At 41.6% G+C, this 12,784-nt stretch overlaps 1 pseudogene; it reads left to right on the top strand.

Annotated features, from left to right (window-relative positions):
* Positions 1 to 10,263: 10,263 nt before the first annotated feature.
* LOC147232978 (axonemal dynein light intermediate polypeptide 1 pseudogene) lies at positions 10,264 to 11,148 on the top strand (annotated as a pseudogene).
* Positions 11,149 to 12,784: the final 1,636 nt, after the last annotated feature.

The following is a 12,784-nucleotide window of genomic DNA, read 5'->3' as shown; positions in this document are numbered from 1 at the left end:
ACGCGCTACCATGAGGAGTTAGTCGGAAAACAGATAAGACGTCTCATGACGCCGGTGCAACACAATCTCCCCTAATCCTCTTTGATTTTGGATTCATCTGATAGCAAAACAGAGGGATATCAGAAACAGGAGACACGGGACAGCTGATTATGAGAAGAAGCAAGAGTGAACGCCGGAGCGGAGCGAGAGTGATCAGGACAATGGGGAGATGGGAGGGAGGCGGAGGGGAGGGGGCTCCACCAGGCCATGACCACAGGGTAAATGTACAACAGATGCTCCATTTGTGAGTTATACGCAGTTAAGCCGAACACCATGGCAACCGTTTATCTGCACATCATATCTCTGACACCTCAACTCCTGACACCTTCTTTTTCCCTTAAGACAAATAAAAAGCATTGACACGGCGGCCACATGCACAGGTATAAAAGATGAGATCACGTGGATAAATGTTTCAGCTGGACTGTGATAACAACATATTTTTCATGTCAAGCATTTCAAGTATAAGGAGGGCAAAGTGAAATTTTATTTTTGGTGATAAAAATTAACTGTCCCAAGCTGTTAATTTTTACTGCCACTGTCAGATGGCCTTCTGGAAATATATGATACCCCACCCATTTTTCCTGTTGCGTTTTTTCAAGGGGAAGTTCAAACGTTACGGGCGTCTTTAGCAAAAATATGAGTGGCATGCAGCAGAGGGGGAAAAAAAAAAAATCGAAAAACTAAAACGAAAACATCAACATGGCGGCCTCTGCACAGTCTTTCCTACCTGGGGGCATTGAGAGGTAATTCCAGGTCAGCCGTTTGGAGGGGCGCTCATTGTTGTGGGCTGTTAATTGTTCTTATGCAACTCCGGATTTGAAAAACGGCCTTATATAACGAGTGAGGGTTGTAAATAATACCGATGATTCCTCCCAACCTCTGCGCAAGGAAAGGGGAGAAGCGTTTGCAGTTTTCAATAAGTAAATCTTTAGAATATAAACAAATAAAATAAATAAAGAATTGGCTCGACGACCGAATCCAGTTACCCTTGATTCCACCCGAGGAATGCGCTTTGCTTCCATCTTCCATTTATCTTCACCTTCTGCCAGAATCGTTCACAAAAAGCTGGTAGATTTGTCTGCCGATTCGCCCCCTTATCTTTCAATTGCTGGCAAAAGCCTTTATGTAGTTAAATATCTGTTGTCTGTCTTAAATCATTTCTTATTTTCTACTGCTTCGTTTTGCTGCTGCCAGAAAAGGAAGGTCAACATGGTGAAAACAACTGATTCATTTATTAATTTATTTTTCCACTTCCAAGATGAATGTCAGGTCAGCAGCAGACCATCAACATCGTAGCACGGTCTCATTGGTTACCCGTAATTCCTTTAATTAGTATCTCACAGCAGATACTCTATTAGGGCAAAACAGACCTGCCTCAATCCCCTGAGCTCACCCATGAGGATTAGCCTCACAACCAGAGAAAATCTTGCCGAGCTTATGTTTCATCCAACTCCACGGATTGTTCTATCTGCCTGGACTCGCTCCCATTCGTTCCGATTTCCATGGGCTGTGCCAGAGCCAGACCAATCACAATCAGTTATCTTTGTGAATGCAAGATGGCTGCCATTCCCAAAATCCAAATGTGTTGTTAATCCGCAAATGCTGAACTGGACAGTATATTTACCATCAAAATTAACAGAATTGTGAGAAAAAGTGTTTTTTTTTTTCTTTTTGTCACAAGATTTAGATAGAGTTGATCGAACTGGCTACCTGCCCTGTCGGGCTATTTTTTAGCACCAGATTAGCCGTCAGAAACTTGCATATGAGCCTTTGATTATGCACCCCAAAAATTGAACATTTTAAATGTAAAAACAAAAAACTTGGTCTCGTCTGCCTTTTTTTAGAGAATGCAGTCTGCTTGTGGTTCCCTCACACGTTGGCCTACTCTCAACTGGTTGTTTTTCTAACCACTTTCATTTATTGGATAATCTGGGTTGCAGCTGTTAAAATCCCCTGTCAGTTTTCGAATGGCTTTCCCCTGCTGAGTTAACTTAAAAAAACATTTGTCACACAAGAGGCGGGATCAATACAAGGACTGGTTAATTGGTACTGAGGACCAAAAAAGCCTTCACTGCTTCTGAGGTAATCCATGTTTGTACACACGGCGCATTTTGTTGCAGCTAAAGTGGACTGAATGACCAGGAAATAGAACAAAAGCACAGTTGAATCTTTCACTGAAGAGAAACATACCTCTGAGGAAATATGATCGAAGCATGTAACTTTATGTCACTTACTTAGAGTCATTGGTTGCTGAAATGCTTTTGCTGGGCTTCCACCTAATAATTTTCACAGTCGCAGAATGAAACAATGAAAGCCCAAAGAAAAGCTATACAGTTTTACTGGTTTCTTACTGGAGTCGCAGCGCCTTCCCGTCATCTTGGTCACTCGGTGAAAGGTGGTACCGTAATATGAGCAGTTTAATTTTTCTCCTGGTCTCGGGCTTATAACGAAATCAAACGATTTTATCGCTTTCAGTTTTTTAGTAGTTATGGAAACATGACAAAATCATCAACCACCAGACGACCTCTAACAAATCTGGAAACAGGAAATCTGGTTGCTGAGCCAAAGCGTTGCTGGCGGCAGAGACGGTATCTCTTTGCGGTATAGATGAACTGGAACAGTGAAGGACGTCCCAATCATTATGGACTATCCAGAAAGAGGAGCGGATGGCAGGGCAGTGGACAGAACAGCCCAGCTTGTACAATATCAAGTCTCCAGTGTATCACGACGAAGTGGAGAGGAAAAAGCAACGGACTGAAAAAGGAGAGCCTCTGCAAATACCCGCTGGTAATATTACAGAGAGGGAAAAAATTGCTGAAAGACTGAGTTGTAGTCTTGTAAATAGGGACTCTATAAGATTCAAAGTCTCTGTAAAATGTTAGCATTAGTTTGAGACAAGGCCGAGACTTAAAACTGTTAGGGTTAGAGTTTGTTCACTAAATGATATGATCTGCTGATGCCTGGCTAGAAGGTACTGTCTCAATTGAATGTTGCAAAGTTCATTGACCCCCAAATATTTTCTCGGTGTGATGGAGAGTCTATATCGTCTACCCCCTCTACAAGTCCATAAGTTATTCAAGGCAAATGTGTTGTAATCCGGCCATTTTCCAGGATGAGTGGAGGTTTTTCATCAGAAAATTGCTTTGCAGGAGATCTGCAAACCACAAAATATTGCTCTTAGCTTGTCTTTGTTTTCTCTGTGGGGATCCATTCTCTCTTCTAATGTTTCTGCAAAGTCAGTGTTACCACAATACCAGAAACTCCTGAGGCTGACGAGGAACTCGCGGTGAGCTATTTGTCAGACTTCTGGGGGATGAATGATTTTCTCTTTAATCTGTAAGCTTGTTATTTCTTTCATTCACCTCTGTGTTTTTCGGCAACCGCTTTGTACAACATGGATATGGAAGAACAACTTTGGTTGGTTTTCCCTGATGCAGCACACATCCAGTCTAGTCTTCTCCAGACTAGTCACACAGATCAACATCACTCCATTGCTGGACTCGGGACTTGAAACATCAGCCGGTTGCTCTGTTCTTGACAATGATGTCAGCAAGGGCAACTGAATGTATCCCCTCACTTCCTCCACCTTAAACAGGCAGGAGTTTAGGATAAAATAAACGGAGGGCCCCTTTAGCTTAAAAAAAAAAATGAAAATGCAAATTATTCATCGTACAATGACTAGCATTTGCTCAAAGTATCCACTGGTTTTGGTTGTCTGAAACCCACCTGCCAGTCAAGTAAAACTATCTTAAGTCTCCCCCAACCTGTGATGGATAGACAGTTGCCTTTGCTAACCCGAACTGGAAGCGTCCCAGCTCTCAATGCAGAATAAATATGCCTACCATCCCTTTCATATCCACATGACGTCAAGGAACTACTTTTGATCTGCTGTCTCTTTATGTCTCCATCAAGTTAATGTTAAGCCCTAGAACATTCAGGGGTCTCATCCCCTTTCAATCACTGCCAGATTAATTGGAGCAGGCACTTCTTTTACAAAAATGACCATTTTGGAGTGCAGGGACAAGAGATTTTTTTTATTTTTATTTGGGATGTAACTTGATGTTGTTGGTTGTTTTGAAAGAAGTCATATTTTCCATTTCCATGGCTCTTTACTTCTTTCACAATAGTGTCAAACTCTTCTCTGCTCCGGGCTATATAATATGGATCTGCCTCTGACTTCAACCCATTCCTAACAAAGCAAACTCAAAGACTGCAAATGGAGAGCTCTCTTTTTTGCGATTTTTCTTCAAACTTTTCTTCTAACCTTGTGGGAATGTGTACTGGGTGTAATGTTATGACAGTGTGCTGTTCCATTTTCCCTCCATTACGGCAGCCACACATGTGCATGCTGGTGCTGTCTGTAACCTGGAAAAGAGAATAGCAGCCTAACTAGAAAACATTACATATTGGCTACTGAGAACATATGTATGAGACAATCACCATGAACGCAGAACTATACTTCCTTGAAAGTTGGAAATACATGCAGAGCCTTAACGGTAAAGTATTTAACTATAACCACCAACTAGTGTTTGGCCTGAGCAACTACAGCTTGATACTGACACATGGTAGAAGTATAAATACCTAATGTCTGCTAAAATACAGAGTAAGATGTCCAGTGAGCCAATGACAAAGTACTCCAATTGATTATGGACAGTTTTATCTGTCAGGAAGAATTTAAATATAACCACTGGTAGGGTAAATTAGACAAGATAAATCTGTAGTTGATGCTTGATCAGCATTGGCGGGTGTCACTGTTGTACTAAATCTGATTTTATAACCTTGTTAAATCTTAGAGCAAGCGCTTTAATTTGATATGAAATGATAAGCCTTTCTGTGCTGGGAATCCCCTGCTTCAGTCTTTTCTCTAATCCTAATTCATATTTCTGGCTCAGCCTGGTGAAAGAAACAAAAGATAAAACTGTTTCCTTGCTGCTGTCGTTTTTAGTAGAGGGTGGTTTATTGAAAAAAAAACAAAAAACGCTGACTTTGCCTTCAAATAAAATTGTCGATGTTTGATGTTGCAATTGGCTGTAACCTTCAAATAATAAGACACAATGACTCAAAGTACAAATAAGAATGAGGAAAAATGGGATACTATTAAGGGGTGGTGTTTAGGGGAAAAATTATTCGCTGTATATGCTGAGAAAAGGGAGCTGCATTCATGTGCCGCATGTGTCACACTGAAAGACCCATTCTGAAAAATCAGAGTTTACAATTTCACCCCTAGATCCAAGCACGCACAAAACATATTGATCTATCATTCAGTTAAGAATGGAGAAAAAATGTGAGCAGAAAATGTGGTATTGTTTATCATTCCCAGAAGCCAGAAAGTGATGCTAACCTATGGACTGTTTCCTGAGAAATAGTGCACTACCCAATAAATGACCAAGTGGAAAACAAAAAAAACTTTTGGTGACCAAAACTGAAAATTATGGTTACCAGACTGTGATATGATGATTCTTATGAGTGTGAAGACAAAAGATTATCATCAGGGCATTTGAGTGGATCAAAAGTGACTTACAAACTTTCCCTTCAGTTTGGCAGGAAATTAGTTAAAATGCACAGCAGCACTTTAAATAAGGTGTAAATAGATAAACATGGTCCAGCTGAAGACGTGTTCCCGCAACAACCTGGTAGTGTGCATACACTCTGCGACCCAAACATATGGCCGGTTGCAGTCGACCCCAAAAGTCAATACGGCCCGGACCAGAACCGCATATCCAATAATAACCATGTGCAGGGGAAATATCTCAGAGTGATCATGTTCCAGGGTATTTGACTCAAAAAGGGTGGGATGAAATAGTTCAAGCACTGTTTAAATAACTCAGACAGGCAGTACGCATAAAGCGATAATTTTGGGCCATTTCATACATGTCAGATTAGGATAAAATATTCTAAAATGAATGTTCTTCTTCCATGAGGTTTTACAGGCTTTGGCATCCGGAAAGCGGCAGTACAGCCTCTTTCAAATGCTACTTCACTTTTCATTGCAGTCAAAGAAGCCTTTCAAGTCCCTTTTAAACGAATGTAATTCAGCAAAAGAATTTAAATGAATGCCTGGCATTGTATTTGAACACAAAAAAAATATTTTTCACAAATAATGTAAGAGAAAATGGTGAACTCTGACCTTAAGATGCCTCATATGGGCGCAGTGCCCACACCAAAATTCTGGACCTTTAGCTGCCGCTGGCACATTAAAGCTTCCCCTTTTCACAGATGACAGAGGGAGCAACCAGGTAGGCTGGAACACTGATTCATTGAGTCATAGGCAACTGATTTTTTTCTAATTCTCCAAACTGAATGTAATCCAATCATTGGCATGGGTGTCAAATATTTTGTTTAGCAATGAAATCCTAGCTTTCAAGATAGAGCTGGCACGCAGCTTGCCACAGAAACACTCTTTAACTATGCACCAACAACTATGCAAGATCTCCAACAATACTCCACACAGTGGACATTAAGGGGATACCAGTTAGAATTATTTACCCTTACTTTGTTTTAAAAAAGGGGTTGGTTGATTGTATTTGCAACTTTACTGTGTTGCTAACATTAGCGTTATTGTGACTGTAAACAGCTTGTATCTTTCAGTGTTTTCTGACACATTCTTTATTGTACCTAAACCATCGTTGTATTAATCCAAATTTCTGCCCATTTTTTTATCAAGCCAGCCGAAATGTTTTTTTGTTTCTATTTTTCTGCCTATTCCATTTTCCAGCAAAGCTATCAATAGATATTTGTCTTTGCAAATTCTGTGGCCTTATGCTATTCCTAGAACTCTTTAACCTCAAGCTTGTAGAACGTTCAGCTCTGCCAGCAGATTGTTGTTGCTGTGCCAAACAGTATACGTCCATTGTCTATCCCTCGACTTATTGCAGCCAGGGGCCGACTTCAAAGAGACAATATCAGATTCCCGCTATATTCCTGCCACATATATTGTCTCTTATGACAGGTACATGTTCTCAGATGTTAATAGATTGAACTGTGATGTGTATCTATTAAAATGCAGCCTCAGGGCGGCACAGGCCAGTGCTTACCAGAGCCAGCCTCAGGGGGGGCATGGGCCAATGTCTCCCTGAGCCGGTCCTGAACCTGGATAAATGCAGAGGGCTGTGTTAGGAAGGGCATCCAGCGTAAAACTTTTGCCAAAACCAAATATGTAAAAAAAAAAACTAACAATCCATATTGGTACCATTTCCATATCGATCGAGACGCGGGTTAACCATGACCGCCATTGCACCGATGACCTACAAGGTACCAGTGGATATTGGGCTACAGTGGTGCAAAGGTGGAGAGGAGGAGGGTGTGTTCGAAAGCAGAGAGAAAAGAGTAAACGCAAGAGTCTGGGACTGAGAGTAGGGACTTTGCATATTGGGACGATGACAGGAAAAGGTAGAGAGTTGGCTGACATGATGCAGAGAAGGAAGGTGGATACACTGTGTGTCCAGGAGACACACAGTATATCCAATGGAAAGGTAGTAAGGCTAGAAGCTTAGGAGCAGGCTTTAAGTTGTACTACAATTGTACTGACAGGTACAGCAATTAGCAAAGAAGAAGTGGGATACTGAGGGGACTGAAGAGAATAGACAGGCGTACAGGGAGATACAACGTAAGGTAAAGATAGACGTAGCAAAGGCAAAACAAAGGGTGTACAATGACTTTTAAGCTCAGTTGGACAGTAAATAGGGAGAAGATGATTTATACAGGTTGGCAAAACAGTGATAGAGAGGGAAAGGTACAGCATGTGATTAAGAATAGAGAGGGAAATGTATTGAGGTGCTAGAAGAATGATGGGAAGATGAAAAGAGAGGGAAGGATAGAAGAGGTTACTTATAGACCACAAAGTAGCAGAGATTTGTAAAAGTGAGGGGATGAAGACATTGAAGAGGATGAAGAGTGGAGAGGCAGTTGGTCCTGATGACATGCCTGTGCAGGTGTGAAAGTGTCTAGGAGTGGCAGTGGTAGAGTTTTGGACTAGATTATTCAACAGGGTCTTAGAGAGTGAGAAGCACTCTTTTTTCTCATAACTGCAGTGTATGGCTCATCAATTTCATCTCTCTACAATTCTGGACATCCTCCTTCTTAAAAATGGGCACCATCACACTTCTCCTCCAATCCTTGACTTTTACTAATCTCTGCTACTCTGAGGTCTACAATAGTAGCCTCTTCTAACCATTACTCATCTAGCATCTGTCAATTAATTTCTGTCTCTTACTTCTTATCTCTCAGTTTGCCAATCTGTATAGATAATTCTCTCCCTCCTTACTTTCCAACTGAGCATACAAGCCACTGTAGACCCTTTGTTTTGCCTTTTCTACCTCTATCTTTGCCACAATTCTGCACATCCCCCTTATTCTTAAAAATGGGCACCATCACACTTTGTCTCAATTCTTCAGGCATAGTTGAAAATAGACTTAGGCAAGAAGCCAGCATTTGTGAAGAGCAGTATGGCTTAATGCCTAGAAAGAGTACTACAGAGGGGTATTTGCTTTGAGAATGCTAATAGAGAAGTACAGAAAAGGCCAGCGGGAGCTGAATTGTGTTTTTGTAGACCTAGAAAAAGCATATGACAGGTTGCCGAGAGTGGAATTCTGGTATTGTATTAGCAAATCCGGAGCGGCAGAAAAGTATGTTAGACTGATTCAGGACATGTAAGCTAGCAGTGAGTCAATGATACAGGTAACAGAGAAGTTCAAGGTGGATTTGGGACTCCATCAGGTATCAGGTCTGAGCCCCTTCTTGTTTGCAATGGTGATGGACTGGCTGACAGAGAAGGTTATACAAGAATGTCCAAGGACCATGATGTTTGCAGATGACATTGTGATCTGTTGTGAAAGCTGGTTAGTTGTTGAGGAAAATCTAGAGAGATGGAGGTATGCTCTGGAAAGAAGAGGAATGAAGGTTAGTTGCAGCAAGACGGAGTACAGTATATGTGCGTGATTCAGACAAACCCAGGTGCGCCTTATATATGAACATGTTTTTAAAATAGGCCACCCATTGAAGGTAAACCTTATAATCCGGTGCGCCTTATAGTGCGGAAAATACGGTAGTTGATGTGAGAGAGGAGGATGCAGAGAATAGGGTTAGATGGAGAAGGTTGATTCGCTGTGGCAACCCCTGAAGGGAAAAGCCGAAAGGAGAACGTTACATTACATTACATTACATTGCATTTGGCAGACGCTTTTATCCAAAGCGACTTACAATAGAGGACATAGGGACTGCAAATACACTTGCAAATACACGATGCACAGGAAATATACAGAACAGTAAGCTTGGGTTAGTAAGTTTTTTTTTTATTTATTTTTTGACAAAGACATACACAAACATACACACACACACACACACACAGAACATGAAGTGTATCTGATGACACTGGTAGCACTGAACGAATTATGGCTCTGTTAAGATACAGGTTTGTTCATGAGGGGAATCTGGGTGATGCGCCATTAAAGGGCAGGAAAGGAGAGAATTTTTAAAATCACATTCAACCACTGTTACAGCAGTTCTGCTCATTGTAGCAAGTACAGCAAGTGCATGTTGCATGTACAATCAGTTTGCAGCGCCGCTCCTTGGGCAATGGCTTCTTTTTAGGCGATTTTCAATCAGGTTGAAATTAACCCAAGTTCTCACATAGACTCTCATATGAAATGTTTTTTTTCAAATCTGTCTCAAAAAACAGGCACTTCAACGCATTCCATGTGGGCTCCTGGAGGGCTTGCATAAACGTGCTTTTATCATATGGGCAATTGTCGAACAGGCTACTCTCTTCATATTCATAGATATTTAGAGCTATTCTGACAATTCTTTTATGAATACACGGTCAATCCATCATGGTCAGTGTAGATAATTTCACCTGTGAACAATTTTAGATGTTCTTTCCTTGTAGCATATGTAGCTAGAGGGAACATCTTTGTGTTTATTTCGCCACCTATTGCTTACAAGTTGTATTCCCATGTAATATTTACAATACAAACTAATTTTGACAATCGCCTGGTCACTTGTTAATTTTCCTATTTAATGGGTCACCTTCATCACCATTGCAAAAGTTGCCCCTCCCCCGATAATTTTGTCAGGAGCCCCCATTGAACACCGGATGACGTTGTGATGTCAAAACATCACAGCAGCCATTGAACTTCATAGCATTATGAAACTATGAAAGGAACCATACACAGCTATCAAGCCATAACCTCGGTTTCTTCCATTGTTTTGTTTTGACTGTAAACAACAATGATTCGACCTGACGAATCTCTGCTGAAATACGAGAGGCCGATTTTAAGAAGCTATCAAAGGGATGAAGAACCAGGTGATGAACGTGGCCCCTCTGACGCGGAGATTCCTCCACCAAAATCGAGCACTGCCGATGGCAGAGATAACTTTGCGGCTGTGTTTCCTCCCAAAATCGCTGAATGTATCCCAGTACCGCCACTCCCGAGACCACAGCTTGCCATTCTCGAGGCTAGAAGGAATCAAAAGATCCTCAACACTATGTTTCCACCCAGGGAATGGACAGAGAGGGACCAGGTGTGGATGCAGCAAGTATCACCTGAGATATCCACCCGTCCAGAGGTGGAATACCTCGATGAACTATTGGACAAGAAGTTGCGGGAGAAGAATGCTACTCAAATGGGCATCTGCTACATTAGCTTGGACCTGCACACCCAGTGTTTTGACGAGCTCATCCGACAGCTGACCATCGACTGTGTGGACAGGGGTTGCCTTCTGCTGAGGGTGAGAGATGAGATTCAGATGACGATGGCTTGCTACCAGACGCTTTACAACAACAGTGTGATGTTCTCGGTCGCCAAAGGACTGAAGGTTGACAACTGTAATGCTGCGTTGGAGCAAAAAATTGCTGAGCTGCAGAATAAGAAAGATGGCCTGCAGAGGCAACTGAGCCAACAGAAAGAGAAATATGATGCAAATGTCCAGAGTGCGTGTGAGAGACGTCAAATGGAGGAAGAGCTGCGGGAACAAGAGATTCTCTTCAAAAAGTCAAGGAACCAACAGCTCTCGGACCTTTTGGAGAATAGCAAGAAGAAAACTGCCACAGCGAAGCCTGATACCAGCACAGCTAAGGACCCAGAGGAAGAACCAGAGGAGCAGGAATCTTAAACATTCTTGTCATTGCTCGAATTTGACCCTTAAAAGTTTCATAACAGAACATCGACGGCAATTCTAGCAACTCAAAACATCTCAATATCATGCCAGCTTGATCGGTGGGCAACGTAAAAGGGGAAGCTGCTTTTGTCATAAGGGAAATTGAGCAGCAGATGAGAGATGCTTGTAAAGACTGGCACCAGGATCAACTATAAATCAAGCAATCTGTGAGTTTGCGCACGTGTGTGTGTGTGTGTGTGTGTGTGTGTGTGTGTGTCTGCGGGGAGAACTTGCCCTGAACAGTGTGGGAGGGAAAGGTATGATGTCACACAGGGGACATGCAGTGTGTGATGTCACAGTACATTCCCATTCATATCCATCTATGATGTTTACTAGCTCAGCAGCTGACAGGAGAACCCCCCCGTATTACAGATTCCCTTGCGCATCATCAAAATAAAAGGTGTTGGTGTGATGCAACTTGGTCTAAGTGAGAGTCAAAAGCGGGAAGTGGTTTTCAGCTGTTTCTTCACTACTGATACACCACTGATCGCTGTATATCAAGCTACAACTCAAAGAGCTCTGCAACCCGTCACCTACACACTCACACAGACACACAATTTTTTCTAATAAATATGTGACGTTCTTTTTATGAGGTAATTTCTTTGCATTCTAATTTTTAGTTGCATTTTTATTTGTTTGATTTTTGTTATTTGTGAGTAAAAGGCTGTGATGCAAGCTGTTATTGGTTTGTGCTATTGTTATTGTGATATTTATACACGGTATAGTAAACCCTCGTTTATTGTGGGGGTTATGTTCAAAAAATAACCTGCAATACGGGAAAACTGCAAAGTAGTCAGCTTTAGTAGTCAGACTTTGCTGGCAGTAAATGGGCAGGATACTGCATGAACAGCATTCGTCATTGGCTCGAGATCCTCCTCTTCTCTGTCATGAATGTCATCGCTGTCAGCAAAGGTTTCATAAAGTTTATTAGCTTTAGTGCGGATAACGTTGGTATCCAGCATAATGTTCTTTTTCCTGGAGTCATTAATCTACAAAGCTAAAGCAGACTCCATCCCAACAATGGTCTTGTTGCGGACAGTCACAAACCTTTTGCATCCTTGTTAAAACTTATTGCTGCTGTCGTCCTTATCTTATTTTCCTCCTTCTTTATGTAAGGAACCAAAGATTTGTTTATTCCGTAATGGTACCCTACAGCAGCATAGCTTCTACCTTTATTCAGCATGTTCAGAAGTTTAACTTTTTCTGCGATGGTTAATATCTTCCTCTTCATTTTGGGCACGTCGTCAGGTGCTCTTGCCGGTGCAGAATGTTTCGTCGACATTATGGGTTTTTGAAAATTTGCAAGCGTAAATTTGGCAAGCTGTACAGAAACGAGGCACGGAGATTGTTGACACTGGTCTACCGTCTTTTAATTTAGCCAATTAGGATGCAGAACACAACATACTGTACTGGAAAAAAAAAGTATTAAAAAGCTGCACTAAAAAAATCCACACAACAATGAAGCCGCTAAAGGTGAACCGCATTATTGCAAGGGTTTAAGGTATTTTTTTATTTTGGAAAACGGCGAATATACACATAATTTTGCACAATTTTTCAAGTTCCCAAGGCACAGTGATGGAAAATGACAAAG

The sequence above is a fragment of the Fistularia commersonii genome, chromosome 7 (genome assembly GCF_037954325.1).
Source record: "Fistularia commersonii isolate RoL2024-O1a breed Wild chromosome 7, RoL_Fcom_v1.0, whole genome shotgun sequence".
NCBI classification, from domain to species: domain Eukaryota; kingdom Metazoa; phylum Chordata; class Actinopteri; order Syngnathiformes; family Fistulariidae; genus Fistularia; species Fistularia commersonii.
This window is presented reverse-complemented; position numbering and strand designations above follow the sequence as displayed.